Genomic DNA, 14,977 nt, shown 5'->3' on the forward strand with positions numbered 1-14,977 from the left:
GTAAGAAAATCATTCTATGTTATCTGGTTTATAAGTAATGGCATGGCAGTTAAGGCCAAGGAAGCTATAGTAACACTTTATTCGGCCCTTATCAGACACATCATTTACTTCCTTACTGGGGTGCTCTTGTGCTTCTTGTCTGAACAGATAATGTCCTGATGGACTCATTTGGGTTAGTTATCCAAGAGGAAAGGATGATTAAGGCTCACAGCAAAGAACAGTATGAAGCAGGGTTGTCTGACTTGAGTGGGACAGGGATGTCTCTTCTCTAGCCAAGGAGAAAACCCTCTCCAAAACCTCAAAGGCAGAATGCCTAGGGGAAACAGAAGTAGACTGTTCTGAAGTTAGAACATGTTTAATAATCAGCTCCTGCAAAACGACCAGCAATCCACCCGAGGAGGGAGTTGGACCCAAGATATTCAATGTCAAAGCTTTGAGGGGGAGAGACAGCTCCAAAAAATTCAGAGTCAAATCCAACCCCTCAGATCTAGCACTGATACTTCAGCTCAGAGACTCTCAGTGCCAGTTGGCTCAGGTGAACTATTGGAGTTGAAGTGCAAATAGCCTTTGAATCTGAAGTAGATACCCTCAGGAATCTTGGATTTGAAGGCTATGAAACAGAAGGTCGGACTGGAGAAAGATATACTACAAGGGAGGTGGACAGATGTTGGCTATTTGGGGTTGGAGCCTGGAGAAACCTATTTGTACTCTGAGGAACTTCATCATCATCCTGTCCACATCTCCTTCAGAAAGACTTCTTAAGGATCTCAGAGAAGACTTAGTGGAAGGAAGCCTAGAGTGTTTTCGAGGCATCCCTTCTAGGAAGGGAGAAGGAAGCCTAGATGGAATTGGCCCAATAGAAGTGGCAGTGATTTGTTTTTTGAACTTATGGATCCGAGACCAATGGAGCCAACTTTTCATAGGTTCATAAGTAGGCACTAGGCTATTGGCCCTAGGGCCTATATAAGCCTAGCCAAATGGTACCCTGGCTTTCACCACCCAAGAAAATTATTTTCATGTGCCCCTGTCGAGCAGAGCCACAGAAGTGATCCCCGGGGTGAATTTCCTATCTCCCATCCAATCATCAAGATTTTTCTTGAAGAGTGCTAATGAGGAGCTTTGTTTGATACAGATAGGTAGTTTGTTCCAGAGTATGGAAAGTCTCTGGGACAGGAATCTATCCCTCCAGCATGTTCTGTTTATTGTGGTGATAAGGTTTAGGTCCCTAGAGTGTGTAGCTCAGAGGGATTGGGATTTCTTTAAGTGGAGCATGTCCAACAGCTCTGGGTTTGACATAGCTTTGTATGTCAGGCAGAGATCGCCTCTGTGTAGATGATATGCAATGGAGTAAAGCTGGTGGTTTTTGAGATGGTCTGCATAGGGCATTTGTTTGCAGCCAGTAATCCTTTTTGTGAGGTATTTCTGCAGCCTTTCCAGTTGTTGTAGATGTCTTGTGAGGTACATACCAAAAGGGGAGTTGTACTCTATAATGGGTCTAATGAGTGCTGAGTAGAGGGAAACAATTACCTCTTTATTCCTGGATGAGAAACCTTTTGTGATGAGGTGTGCCATGTAGAAGGATTTCCTGACTACTGTGGTGATGTGATTGTCAAAGAAGAGACTATTGTCCACCTGTGTCCCAAGGTCTCTTATCACACTTTCAGTGTTAAGTAGACCACCGCCTATGTGGTAGGTCATGGGCACAAAGTTTTTACCAAAAGGGATGACAATGCACTTTTTGGTATTGAGCTTGAGGCCATGGCTTTGACACCAAGCATTTGTCTCAGTGAGGCCCTTTTGTAGGATGTCCACATCGTTAGGAGTTTTGATTATGGCTCTTAGTTTGCAGTAATCTGCAAACTTTGTTAGCCTGTACTTCAAAGAAGTAAATACCAAACAGGAGAGGACCCAGGACTGAACCCTGTGGTACTCCACTTGTCACTGGTCTGAAGTTGGATTTAGAGTCTGCTATTTTCACAGTGTGGGTTCTGTCAGTGAGCCAGTTGGCAACCCACCTTGTGACATAGGGATTTATACCTAGTTTAGTGAGTTTATCTATAATTCTAGAGTGGGGGGTGGTGTCAAAAGCCTTGGCAAGATCTAGATAGCCTGTGTGAACCACCTTACCCTCATCTACGGCTTTGGTGACCGCTTCAAAGAAGTCTATCAGGTTTAGGAGACATGATCTGCCTTTTACAAACCCGAACTGGGTAGGGTCCAGAGTTTGGAGATTACCAATGTCATTGTTTATAAGTTCCATGATGATACATGATGATGTTACATTCCATAGCTTTGCAGACCAGATTCTGTACATTTAGTGCCATTGTGCTGTAACTCAGAGCAGATCTGAGTGTTGCCATTGAGAATCTTGACATAGCTATAGAATGCTTTGTGGTTGTCTTTAGAATCAGTGGCAATTTTGTTTTCGTAACTAGCTTTGGAGGATTTTATGAGAGATCTCAGCTTCTTACTGAGGCTGACCAGGGAGTTCCTCCAATCATGGGATTTTACTCTTTTTTGCAACAGTTTCTTTCTTTTGTTGTAGAGTTTGTTTATGGCAGGGGACCACCAGATTGGCTTCTTTTTTTTGGAGGAGAGCATCTTGGTTCTGTTAGGGATTGCATGTTCCATGCACTCATGTAAGTGCTTATAAAGTGCATTTGTATAGGATTCAGCAGTCGTACCTCTATTGTCCATAAGCATGGGCATTGTGAAGTTTGCCACTTTTGTCTTAAGAAGCGTGAAGTTGGCTTTGGAGAAATTGTTTACCGTTGTTTCCCTAATGGGTTGTGGGGGTGTGATGTGGATGTCTAGGGTGATTAGCTTCTGATTAGATCAGACCGAGAAATTGACCTCTGGTGTGGAACACCGGTTGCCCATGTTGGTAATGACCAGGTCTAGGATACTGCTGTCCCTGGTGGGGGTGTGGATAAATTGATCCAAGGCATTGGAATTTATGAATTCCAGAAAATGTTGAGCACAAGAATTGGTACATGAGTAGTTTTCCCAGTTAATGGTGGGGTAGTTGAAATCACCCATTATTGGGGTGTTATGTTGTACCCTAATATTTTTCAGTGTATAAAGAAATGAGGAGTGGGAAGCCTTGGGCATGGTGGGGGATCTGTAGCAAGCTACAGTTTGGACTGTGGTCTTGCCCAGAGTTAGTTGCACTTGGATAATGTCGGATGCATTATGCTGAGCAACTAGCCTGGAGGTGTGGATATCCTTAATAAATATGGACACGTCTCCGCTTTTAGTGTTTCGGTCCAGGTTAGGGGGCCAAAAGGTGTGGTATGAAGAATAGGCTGGTAATGCAGGGGTGCACTCTGGAGCCTTGAGTCTGAAGTTTAGCAGGAGGCTCCAATGCAGAGGCCCATGTCAGTGCAAAAGATAGGTCTGATTCCTTTCTTTAGGCAAAGAATCAGCCTTATTTTTGTCTGACTATTTTTGAGGGGGTTTGAGCCCCACCAACCGAAGAAGTAGATGTAAAAGGCAAACGACTTCTCAAATCTTATTTATTCTTATGATCTGTTAAGGCTCTGGTGATAAAATCAGAGCAGTTCACAAAGTCCACTTCAATGTGTCCAGCACCCAAACAGTATACACATTCCCTGAGGGCATTTGAGTTGGGAAGCTTGTGCCCACAGAAAACACATTTTTTGAAACCAGAAGGTTTGTCTTTCATGTTAGCAAAAACAACTCCACACACAACAAAGTGCACATGGAACAACCGGCTTGCTACGTTAAAGGCAAAAACTACTCAAAGGCTCTAATGAATTTTATTTTGTACCGAATAAAGAAAATAAAAAGAAAGAAAGAGACAGAAAAACTACCAACAATGGTAGAAGTACTCAGAGGATTACAGCGAGATACCAACAATAGTACTGAAATGATGGCTAATATCCAAAAAAATGCTCGAGTGCTAAGGAATCTATGTATGATACCAATGGTGGCGAACAAGATCTGAGGTATGTTAGTTTGGCAGGACATTATGGGTAAAGGGAGGTGCTCGAAAGTTCTAGAATCCGATGACCTGGTAAAGGAGGCAGAGGTGGATCTAAGAGTCGGAATGAATGGAAAAGGACAATATGAGATCACATTTTTACATATTTGTAAACATTTTTAATAGTTATCTGATCAGTTTTAAATGATCTGAGTGAATAATTATGTTTATATTTTCATTTAATGCATTTTTTCTTTTAATGTGGGGGGTGTGGTTTTTAATGGATGACTATAGTTTGTTGGTTGTTACCATGTTATTGTAATAAGAATGCTTGTTAGAACTCAAATAATGTGGTATGGATTTGTTCTAAGGAAATCTTGTTAAAATAAAGACAAAAGTGCTAAACAATATGCAGTCACTTCTGTGTTTCCTGTGACATATTTGTGGTGATTCCATATATAAACAGATATAAGCAGGAATGATTCCACCCACCGCTACTACTTCTATTATTATACAGTCAGCAGCAAGCAAGGGTAGAAGAACTCCTGAAATACAAGGATGAAAACAAAACCAATGCACAGCTAAAATTAAATTGTTGGTCCTTGTATCTAATCCTTAAATTTCAATCCCAGTTTCAGAAAGCACCTTACAAGACTTTGTAAGGGTACAGTCAATCAGACATACAACTTTTCCAGTCAAAAATTACAGCAACAAAAAACATCCATTAAGCTCTTTCAAACTCAAAGCAACCTAGGTTTTCTGTCAAGAGCAAAGTACAAATAGTACAAAGGATGTCAGAATTGATGAAACCACCTCCACTAAGAGACCGGTCATCAGTGGGGTACTCCAGGGCTCTGTGCTAGGACCACTCCTATTTGGCATACACTTCTTAGAGGTAAAGGCCAATATCAAGGGCCTTTGGCTGACCAAATTTGCAGATGACTGCAAACTAGGACCTATCATAGATTTCTTGAATGACATAAACATCATACAAGAGGGGTCTAACACAGGCAAATGACTGGTGAAAAGTCACAGATTAAAGCTCAATGCCAAGAAATGCATTATAATGCCTTTTGGAAAAATGGTCACCCAGGCTAATTAATCCAGCAATAAGATGCCCCTTAGAGTTGGCTGATTAGTCGGAATCTGGGAACATATGTAAATGGCAATCTGGCCTTTGACCAACATGTGGCCAAGTTGTAAGAAAATCATTCTAGGTTATCTGGTTTATAAGTAAGGGCATGGCAGTTAAGGCCAAGGAAGTTATAGTAACACTTTATTCGGCCCTTATCAGACACATCATTTAGTATAATGCACCCCTCGGCATGTACCTGACCAGACATACACAAAAGTTGGAACTTCCACAAATGTTTCTGGAGAATTCAGGGTGTAAACACATTGTCCTATACAGATCACCTTAAAGTCCTATCTCTATATGAAGCCTTCTACCAATTGCTGACAGGCATCGTATGCCTGGCATCCTCTGATCCAGCTTTGATGGACCTTTTGCACATCCACAAAACAAAGCATCAAAACCACTAGATCCAAGGACATGTTAGTGAAACAGATATGTGTCTCAGATGATTTCCATGCTCTGGAACAGGCCCCCATCCATGTGAAGCAGAGTTCATCCCTTAACCCTATTTAAGAGTAACCTTGACCAATAGATGGGAAATTCACTCCAGTTCTGGCCCCCGTGTCTCTGACAGACAGCGGCAAAAAATAACGATGTCCAAACTAACATACCTATATGACCTTTAGAAACTTCCTAACATACCCCCTCCTAAAAACATCCATGATATATGGGGACACAACTGGGTTGGATTAAACAGCTAGGCTTATAAAGGCCCTGGTGGTTGCTAGCCTAACATATACCTATGAAAGTTTTCAGATCTCATAAATCTAGGAACTCCATTGAAATGAACCTTAACAAACTATGGGATGAAAGCTCACTTTTGGTTTCAAATAACTTATCCTGAGGCATGTGTCTGATCCCTTCACAGCCTTCGGTTTAAAAAAAAAAGGCTACATCCTTTTACTTGCTATTTCACATGAAAGAATATGGAGTTAGTATCGGGAAAGATACTATATGATGACATTTGAAAAGGTAGATGTGGTATGACTAACTTCCAACTGTACGCTGTCACTACAAATACTCACTCTTTTATAAAATTATCTTCCTAACTGGATGTAAACTGAACCAGCATGACAAATTGCCCTTCCCTCCCAGTAGTTCAAAATGATTATAAGACACTTGGTTGAATGCTCATTTGGTTGAATCGCAAATGACTGAATTCAAATAGTTGAAAGCCCATTTTTCTGAAACATCTTTTATTTGAATTCCAAATAACTGAAACATCATTTAATGAAAATCACCCAATGGAAAATGTTTCAAAAAGTTTTTTTTTTTTTTTTTTGCAGGGGAGGCAAACCCCCTTTGCACCTCCACACCCTGTTACTTAAACATACTAACTCCATGGTCACACAAGTGGGAATAAATGTAAAAATATCACACAAGGGGAATCATTGTCAGTGCGCAAATAAAAGCACACTAGCAGCAGTTATGTACTAGTATCACCAATCAGCAAACGTTTCTTCATATGGTTTTACATATTCCACTTCTGCATTACAGAAGTATGTGTAGTTATGCCACATATAATGAAATGGATTTTCAGTCAAATAGTCATTCAGCTAACTCAGCTTTTAATAATTTCAATACACTGAGCTGCGAATCAACAAAACTGACATTCAACCAAATAATAAGCACCTCCCAAAACAGATTTGATAGGTTCATTTAGATTATGAGCACATTGGTACTATACCAAACTACATTATTTCTCCTTTGTTGAATTTTTAAATGTTAAGTTGCCCCATGTCATGATACTTGATATCTAGTGCCACTATGAACTACAAATCAATAAGGAAAGTTTAATTACAGCATGGAAAAAAAAATCTCTGCATTAATTACAAAGCAAACAAATTTACCTCAGACTGACTTCCGGAAAATTCTCCAGATAAGAACTATTACTTAAGGAAGGGCAACAACAAAGCTAACTCGCATTCTTAGCTCTCCCCTTTTAAAGTTAATTAACAGTTCAAATGTTACTAATTTCATTTTATTTTTGTAAAAAAATGAACATTTACAAATTCTTTAGAGAACAGTCTAATGAGGCCATCAAGGGAAAAAAAAACGGTTGAGTAACTGATTTAAGATCTGGATATAGAGAAGAGTGAGTGATAAGATGATGAAGCCCATCCCCTTTTCAATTCTATTAAAACCATCTCCTCTTGGAATTACTTACACCTGAAAATTACTACATATAGACAGAGATCACTAAAGCTATATAAAAACATTATTGAGCATTTCTGCCGTTTGCTCACCATGCAACTTTCTCTGAGGATAATTTATGTCAAAAAGTCCAGGTTTCTCTCAGCTGTTTTTACTGAAGATTTTAACAACAAAACATTAATGTATGATAAATATTATAAAACAACATCCAGGTTTAATGGCAGAATGTAACACAATTACATCATAATACTTTTAATCTGCAGGATGTTCCGAATTCTGGACTTTGTTTTATCACCACAGTCATTTTACTTAACTCCGCCTGTATATCTCAGTGGTTCTCCTGGTCTCCATCTCTATTAAGCTACTGACCATTTGGAAATGGAACCATTAAAATAGTGTATCTGTACATAAAGTACATCTGCAAACTATACTGCCTTTTATACAAAATAACTTTCATTGGAGTGTCTCAAGGTCAGTAATAAGTGCTCTCAGCTAACAAAATGATACAAGGTCCAATATGATAGATACATGGCAGCACAGTAGTTATCATTGTTGCCTCAAAAAATTTGTTTCTCCAGCTAGAATCTTGGCTGCCAAGCCTCCACATTACCCACAGCTGTATGTGCCCATGCATGTCTGTATGTATATGAATAAATTATACATTCACAGCTGTTATAGTGAGAACTTCTTCAATGACGGCATTCATACATTAGTAATGCTAGGAAAGTGCTGCTCAGTGCAATTAGGTGTTTTTGTAAACATTCTAAGTTTCACAGAATGAGGATAATGTGGCTAGAAGTGCAATAACATTTTGTTTAGATGCTTTTCTTGACTCATTCTGTAAAACACAAAGTTTAAAAAACAGCAAGTTATAAATAACAACTGATTTTAGAACTTCACTGAATGTAAAGCCACTGCAAACTTGTGCAATATACTTAGCTCTTAATTCCAGAAGCATGCTTTTCAATTGCCTAAACATTTATCTTTGCAATACATTACATACTGTATGTTTTGTGTGCGTTACTATTACTGTTACCTACCTCAGCTTCAATATTTTTTAAATATGCATGGTTATTGCCTTTTACCTTGTCAATAAAATTTTACTGGTTTAGAAATGTATGTTCTAGCTATTCTTTCTGACGTGTCTGTGAGAAGATACCAAAGTCTGTTGGAAGGAACAGGACTTCTGCAAAGGTAAGCTCATTTCTACCAATTTAGCCTTTTCCCCCTCTTCAATTTCCCAGTGTTTCACTGTATTGTAATACAAAAATATTTCAGGTTTTCCTGCCCTTTAATCGTTATAGTCTTAATAAAGTTAGTACACTGCTTACATTGTTCCAAATAATGTTTTTCTCTATGCAGGAAAAAAAGCTTGCTGTGAAGTGCTTTTGCATCGCACAATTATATATATTAATTAAACGATTTCTAAATAGGTTGTGATGCAAATTGATTAAGTAACTAACAAAAAGTGAGTACTGTTGGTGAATGAAGAAAAGATCCAAAGTCTAGACAGGAAAGAAAAAAATGGGTACCAACAACAATAACAGATTAACTAAGAGGAACAAAAGGGAGGAAATGTTTTGAATCATATAATTACTGATTGGTGAAACTGGTCAGAAGACTAGCATACTACTTGCCAATAAAAATGCACTCAGATGACAGATGATTTTGAGTGGTAACAACATTGGAGCATGCCAGTGCTGCCTATATGGCAGACTGACACTACCAAATGTCAGAAAGAACACTGGTTCATAGGTGTGAACTAGGCTAATGGCCAGTAGTGGATTTATGAGCCTTACCCAAGGTACATTTCCAATTTCCCATCTACTGGCAAAGGTTTCTTTTGATTAGATTTAAGGCAGGGCTCTGTGTCACATGAATGGGAAGCCTGTTTCCATGAAGGGGAATTCTCTGAGACACATACAGTGAATATAAAAAATGTACACACCCCTGTTAAAATGCAGGTTTTGTGATATAAAAAATGAGATCACAATAAATCATTTCAAAACTTTTCCCACCTTTAATGGGACCTATAACCTGTACAATTCAATTGAAAAACAAATCTGCTTGGGGAAAAATATAAAAAATAAAAAAATGCATAATAAGCTGGTTGCATAAGTGTGCATACCCTTAAACTAATACTTTGTTGAAGCACTTTTTGATTTAATTACAGCATTCAGTCTTCTTGGGTAGAAGTCTGTCAGCATGGCACATCTTGACTTGGCAATATTTGCCCACTCTTCCTTGCAAAAGTGCTCCAAATCTGTCAGATTGAGAGAGCATCTCTTGTGCACAGCCCCCTTTAGGTCACCCCACAGATTTTCAATTGGATTTAGGTCTGAGCTCTGGATTGGCCATTCCAAAACTTTAATTTTCTTCTGGTGAAGCCATTCTTTTGTTGATTTGGATGTATGCTTGGGGTCATTGTTGTGTTGAAAGATGAAATTCCTCTTCATCTTCAGCTTTCTAGCAGACGCTTGAAGGTCTTGGGCCGAAAGTGGTATTTGGAACTGTTCATAATTCCCTCCACCTTGATTAAAGCCCCAGTTCCAGCTGAAGAAAAGCAACCCCAAAGCACCATGCTTCACCGTGGGGTTGGTGTTTTTTGGTTATGCAAAGGGTTGTTTTTGCACCAAATGTACCTCTTGGAATTGTGGCCAAAAAGTTCAACCTTGGTCTCATCAGACCATAATACATTTTCCCACATGCTTTTGGGAAACGATGTATTGTTTTGCAAATTTTAGCTGGGCCTGGATGTTTTTCTATGTAAGAAAAGGCTTCTGTCTTGCAACTCTACCCCATAGTCCAGACATATGGAGAATATGGGAGATTGTTGTCACATTTAGTACACAATCAGTACTTGCCAGAAATTCCTGCAGCTCCTTCAGTGTTGCTGTAGGTCTCTTGCTAGCCTCCCCGACCAGTTTTCATCTTGTCTTTTCATCAATTTTGGAGGGACGTCCAGTTCTTTGCAACGTCACTGTTGTCTAATAGGTTCATAGGTTCATAGGTTTATACTAGGCTATCTGCCCTAAGGCATTTATAAGCCTAGCCCAAATTATTGTGGCTTACGCCACCCCTTATATGAAAAAATACTGTGCCCATTAGTTTGTTGTGCCTCTGTCCAGCAGTGACCCAGAGATGATTCCCGGGGTAAACCTACAATCTCCCATCCACAGGTCTAGATTTCTCTTGAACAGAGTCAGCAAGGTGCTCTGCCTCACATGGACCGGGATTTTATTCCACAGCATAGGGAGTCTCTGAGTGATAAATCTATCCCTCCAGCACGTCCTATTTATATCCGTGCTAAGGTTTAAGTCGCTTGCTCTAGTGGTTTTGGTGGATTTGGATTTGTTGAGGTGGAGCATGTCCATTAATTCCGGGTTGGACATGGCCTTGTATGTCAGGCACATGTCACCTCTGAGCAGACGGTATGCGACTGAATAGAGCTGGAGTTTCTTCAATCTGGCAGCATATGACAGATTTTGGAGTCCCTTTATCCTTTTGGTGAGGAACTTTTGGGGTCTCTCCAATTGCTGCAGATGTCGGGTGAGATACATCCCGAATGGGGCATTGTACTCGATCATTGGTCTGATAAGTGAAGAGTACAGGGGAACAATGACCTCACTAGATCTGGATGTGAATCCTTCATGATCAGGTGGGCAATGTAGAAGGTCTTTCTAACCACTTTAGCAATGTGAGTGTCAAAAGAAAGGCCACTGTCAACCTGGGTCCCCAGGTCCCTGATAACCTCTTCTGTGCTTAGTGGATTGCCACCTATATGGTAGCTTGGGGTTACCTTGTTTTTCCCGAAGGGTATGACTATACATTTTTGGCGTTTAACTTCAGGCCATGGCTCTGGCACCAGCTATCTGTTTCCGTGAGTCCCTTCTGAAGGATATCCGTGTCCGATGCACTTTCCACTATGGCGCCCAGTTTGCAGTCATCTGCAAACTTTGTCAGCCAAAGTCCTCCCATGTTGGCCTGTACTTCTGAGAAGTAGATGCCAAACAATAAGGGGCCAAGGACCGAGCCCTGTGGGACACCACTTGTGACCGGCTTGGAGTCTGACACAGCGCCAGCAACTCTAACCCTGTGGGTTCTGTCCTTAAGCCAGTTTGCAACCCATCTTGTGACATATGGGTTTACATTTAAGCTGGTAAGTTTTTCTACAATACCCGAGTGGGGTATTGTGTCGAAAGCCTTTGCAAGGTCAAGGTAGGCTGTATGGACTGCCTTTCCTCATCAATGGCCTTGGTGACTATTTCAAGAAGTCGACCAAGTTCAAAAGGCATGATCTTCCCTTGACAAAGCCAAACTGGGTCGGGTCCAATGTCTGCAAGTCCCTATATCTTTGTTTATGAGCTCCATTATGATCCTCTCCATAGCTTTGCAGACTAGCCTTGTTACGCTTATGGGGCGGTAATTACCAGGGTCCGTCGAGGCGCCACCTTTGTGGAGTGGGACCACAGTTGCCGCACGCCACTCCTTGGGCACGTATCCTGTGGTAAGGCTGAGATTAAACAGCTGCCTTATGTGCAGGTTTAATTCCTCATTTAGCTCGTGTAGCACACAGCCGGGGACACCATCCGGTCCCATTGATGCTGTGTTTTTAGCTTTAGAGAGAGCAGCTTTCACCTGCGCATTTGAGATGTCCGGGAGGCTACACTCGGCTGGGATAGTTATCTCTCCTTTAGGGGGGGAGAGGGGGGTGAAGTTTGCACTGAACCTGTCTGCCAGTATGTTGGCAATGTCTGTGGGTTCTGTGATTTTTGTATCATTTTGGACTAATTCTGAGCATATCTGTGAGTTTCCACCCAGGTTCCTAACATAGCTGAAAAAGGCCTTATGATTGTCCTTTGAATCCATGGCAATTTTTCTCTCAAAATTGGCCTTAGTTGATTTTATGAGTGCTCGTATTTTTTACTAATAATGATCAGGGGTGACTTCCCTTTTATGGATTTTGTTCTATCATGTAATAGCTTTCTCCTCTTATTGTAAAGTTTGTTAATGGCTGGGGTCCACCAGACTGGACGCTTGCCCTTTGTGGAAAGAGTCTTGGTTTTATTTGGGATTGCCTGATCCATGCAGTCCTGGAGGTGTTCATAGAAGGCATTTGTAAGGGCTTCCGCAGCTTGGGTTGTGGTTTCCTCTGACTCAGGGGCCTTGAAGGATACCACACCAGTCTTGAGTAGTGTGAAGTTTGCTTTAGAGAAGTTCTTCACTATGGTCTTTTTGTTTGGGGTGGGGCGGGATGTGGATTTCCAGTGAGATTAGTTTATGATCAGATCTCACCAATGAGGGATATACTTCGGTGTGGAGCATTTTGTCCCCATGTTTGTGACAATGAGATCTAGTATATTTTCTCCTCTCGTGGGAACAGTGACTAGCTGTTCCATGGCATTTGAATTTATGAACTCCAGGAACCGTTGGGCTAGAAAGTTAGGGCTTGAGTAATGTTCCCAGTCTATATTCGGGTAGTTGAAGTCACCCAATATGATGGTGTTTGGAGATACATTTATACCCTCCAGTGTCTTCAGGAAGGCTGTGTGGGGTTCCTGAGTTTGAGAGGGTGGCCTGTAGCATGCTACAATTTGTAGAGCAGTTTTGCCTATGGTTAGTTGCACCTGGATGGTTTCAAGCTTCATGCGTTGCCACCAACCTGGAGGTGTGAGTATCCTTTATGAATATGGATACACTCCCTCCTTTTGTGGAGTGGTCCGGGTTTTGGGGCCGGAACGCATGATATGAGGTAAAACCTAATAGTGCCGGCGTGCTCTCAGGAGCCTTGAACCAGGTTTCAGTTACAGCACAGACATCCATGTTCTCCATACTGAGAAGGGCCTCGAGTGCATGCATTTTGAGATTTAGACTTCTGGCATTGAGCAGCATTACCCTCAATTTCTTCCCATTTTTGTTTTCTAGGGTGGTAGGTTTAGAATTTGAGCCTTGCCTAAAAAAGGCACTATGGGGGTGGCAAGAGCCTTAGCCAATATCCGGAATCCCAGGGGTGACAGGTGCAAGCCGTCCCTTGCGAAGCAGCGTGGCTTGTCAAGCATGTCATCCCAGGCAGACAGACACTGGATCCCCTTTGATGACCGTCTTCACTGTGTTCCATGGTATATCCAATCCTGTGGAAATTTTTTTGTACTCTTCTTCTGACTGATACCTTTCAACAATGAGATCCCTTTGATGCTTTGTAAGCTCTTTGCAAACCATGGCTTTTGCTGTAGCAGGCAACTGAGTAAACGTCAGGAAAATCCTACTAGGACAGCTGAACTTTATTTGGGGTTAATCAGAGTCTCTTTAATTGACGGAAAGTGTGTACCAAAGAAGACTGAATACTGAAATTAAAGCAAAAAGTGCTTCAACAGAGTATTAGTTTAAGGATGTGTGCACTTATGCAACCAGCTTATTGTACATTTTTTATTTTTTATATTTTGCCCCCTAACAGATGTGTTTGTTTTTCAATTGAATTGTGCAGACTATAGGTCACATTAAAGGTGGAAACAGTTTTGAAATGATTTATTGTGGTTTCGTTTTTTTACATCACAAAAACCTGGCATTTTAACAGGGGAGTACACTTTTTATATCCACTGTACCTGTCTCTCCAACATGTCTCATTCATGTTGTAAGCAAAGTTTAAATCCCTACAGTGAATAATTCTGATGTTATTCATTTTATTGATATGCAAAAGGTCCATCAGTGTGGCATCCATGGATGCCTTGTATGCCTGGTATAAATCACCTATCAACAATCTGCAGGAAACACAGCATGGAGATAGGGCTTTCAGACGATCTGCATAGGACATGCTACTTATTACCTGTATTCTTTTTGAGAGTACCCTCACTGGATGTTCCAGTTGTTGCATGTGGCTGGTTAGGTACATATCAAAGGGAGCACTATATTCAATGATGGGCCTATTGAGGGCTGAATACAGTGGAACAATGACTTCCCTGGTCCTAGATGTCATGCCATTGCTTAGAAGTTGAGTAACACAGAATGATTTGCTTACTACCTGAGACACTTGTTGATCAAAAGCCAGGTTACTATCTACATACTTACCCAAATCTCTAACTACTGGTTCTACTCTAAGGGGTGTTTTATCAATGACACAATTTCCTAGAGTGGCTGACTTCCCAAAAGATACCATTATGCATTTCTTGGCATTGAGTTTTAAGTCACACATAGCTTTGGCCTCCGTCATTGATCTGTGTTTGTCCTTCCTATAGGATGTTAGTGTCTTTGAGGGTAATTCTATGACTGCTCCTAGTTTGCAATCATTAGTAAACATGTTCAATCAGAGGTCCTTGACTTTGGCCTTGACTTCTGAGAAGTAGACGCTAAAAACAAGCAGGCCCAACACAGAGCCCTGAGGGATCCCACTAATGGCTGGCCTCTTTGCGGAAATGATCTCCCTTATCCTAACATCTTGGGTCCTATCTGAGAGTCAGTTGGCTGTCTAGAACATAACATAGGTGTTTATACCTATATCCATGAGTTGTTTTTTTTTTTTTTACAATGCCTGAGTGGGTCACTGTATCAGATGCTTCAGCCAGGTCAAAGTAGGCAGTATCACTATTTTGCCCTCATCCATTGCCTTGGTGACCTTCTAAAAGAAGTCCACCACAGAGACTAGGTATGATCTGCTCTTGTCAAAATGAAACTGGGTTGAATCCAGTTTTTAAAGGTTTTCTATGTCCTTATTAATCACTGCCATAATAATTCTTTCCATGGCTTGCATA

This window comes from Protopterus annectens, chromosome 9.part0 (assembly GCF_019279795.1).
Source record: "Protopterus annectens isolate FY-2018-M chromosome 9.part0, PAN1.0, whole genome shotgun sequence".
Classification (NCBI taxonomy): domain Eukaryota; kingdom Metazoa; phylum Chordata; order Ceratodontiformes; family Protopteridae; genus Protopterus; species Protopterus annectens.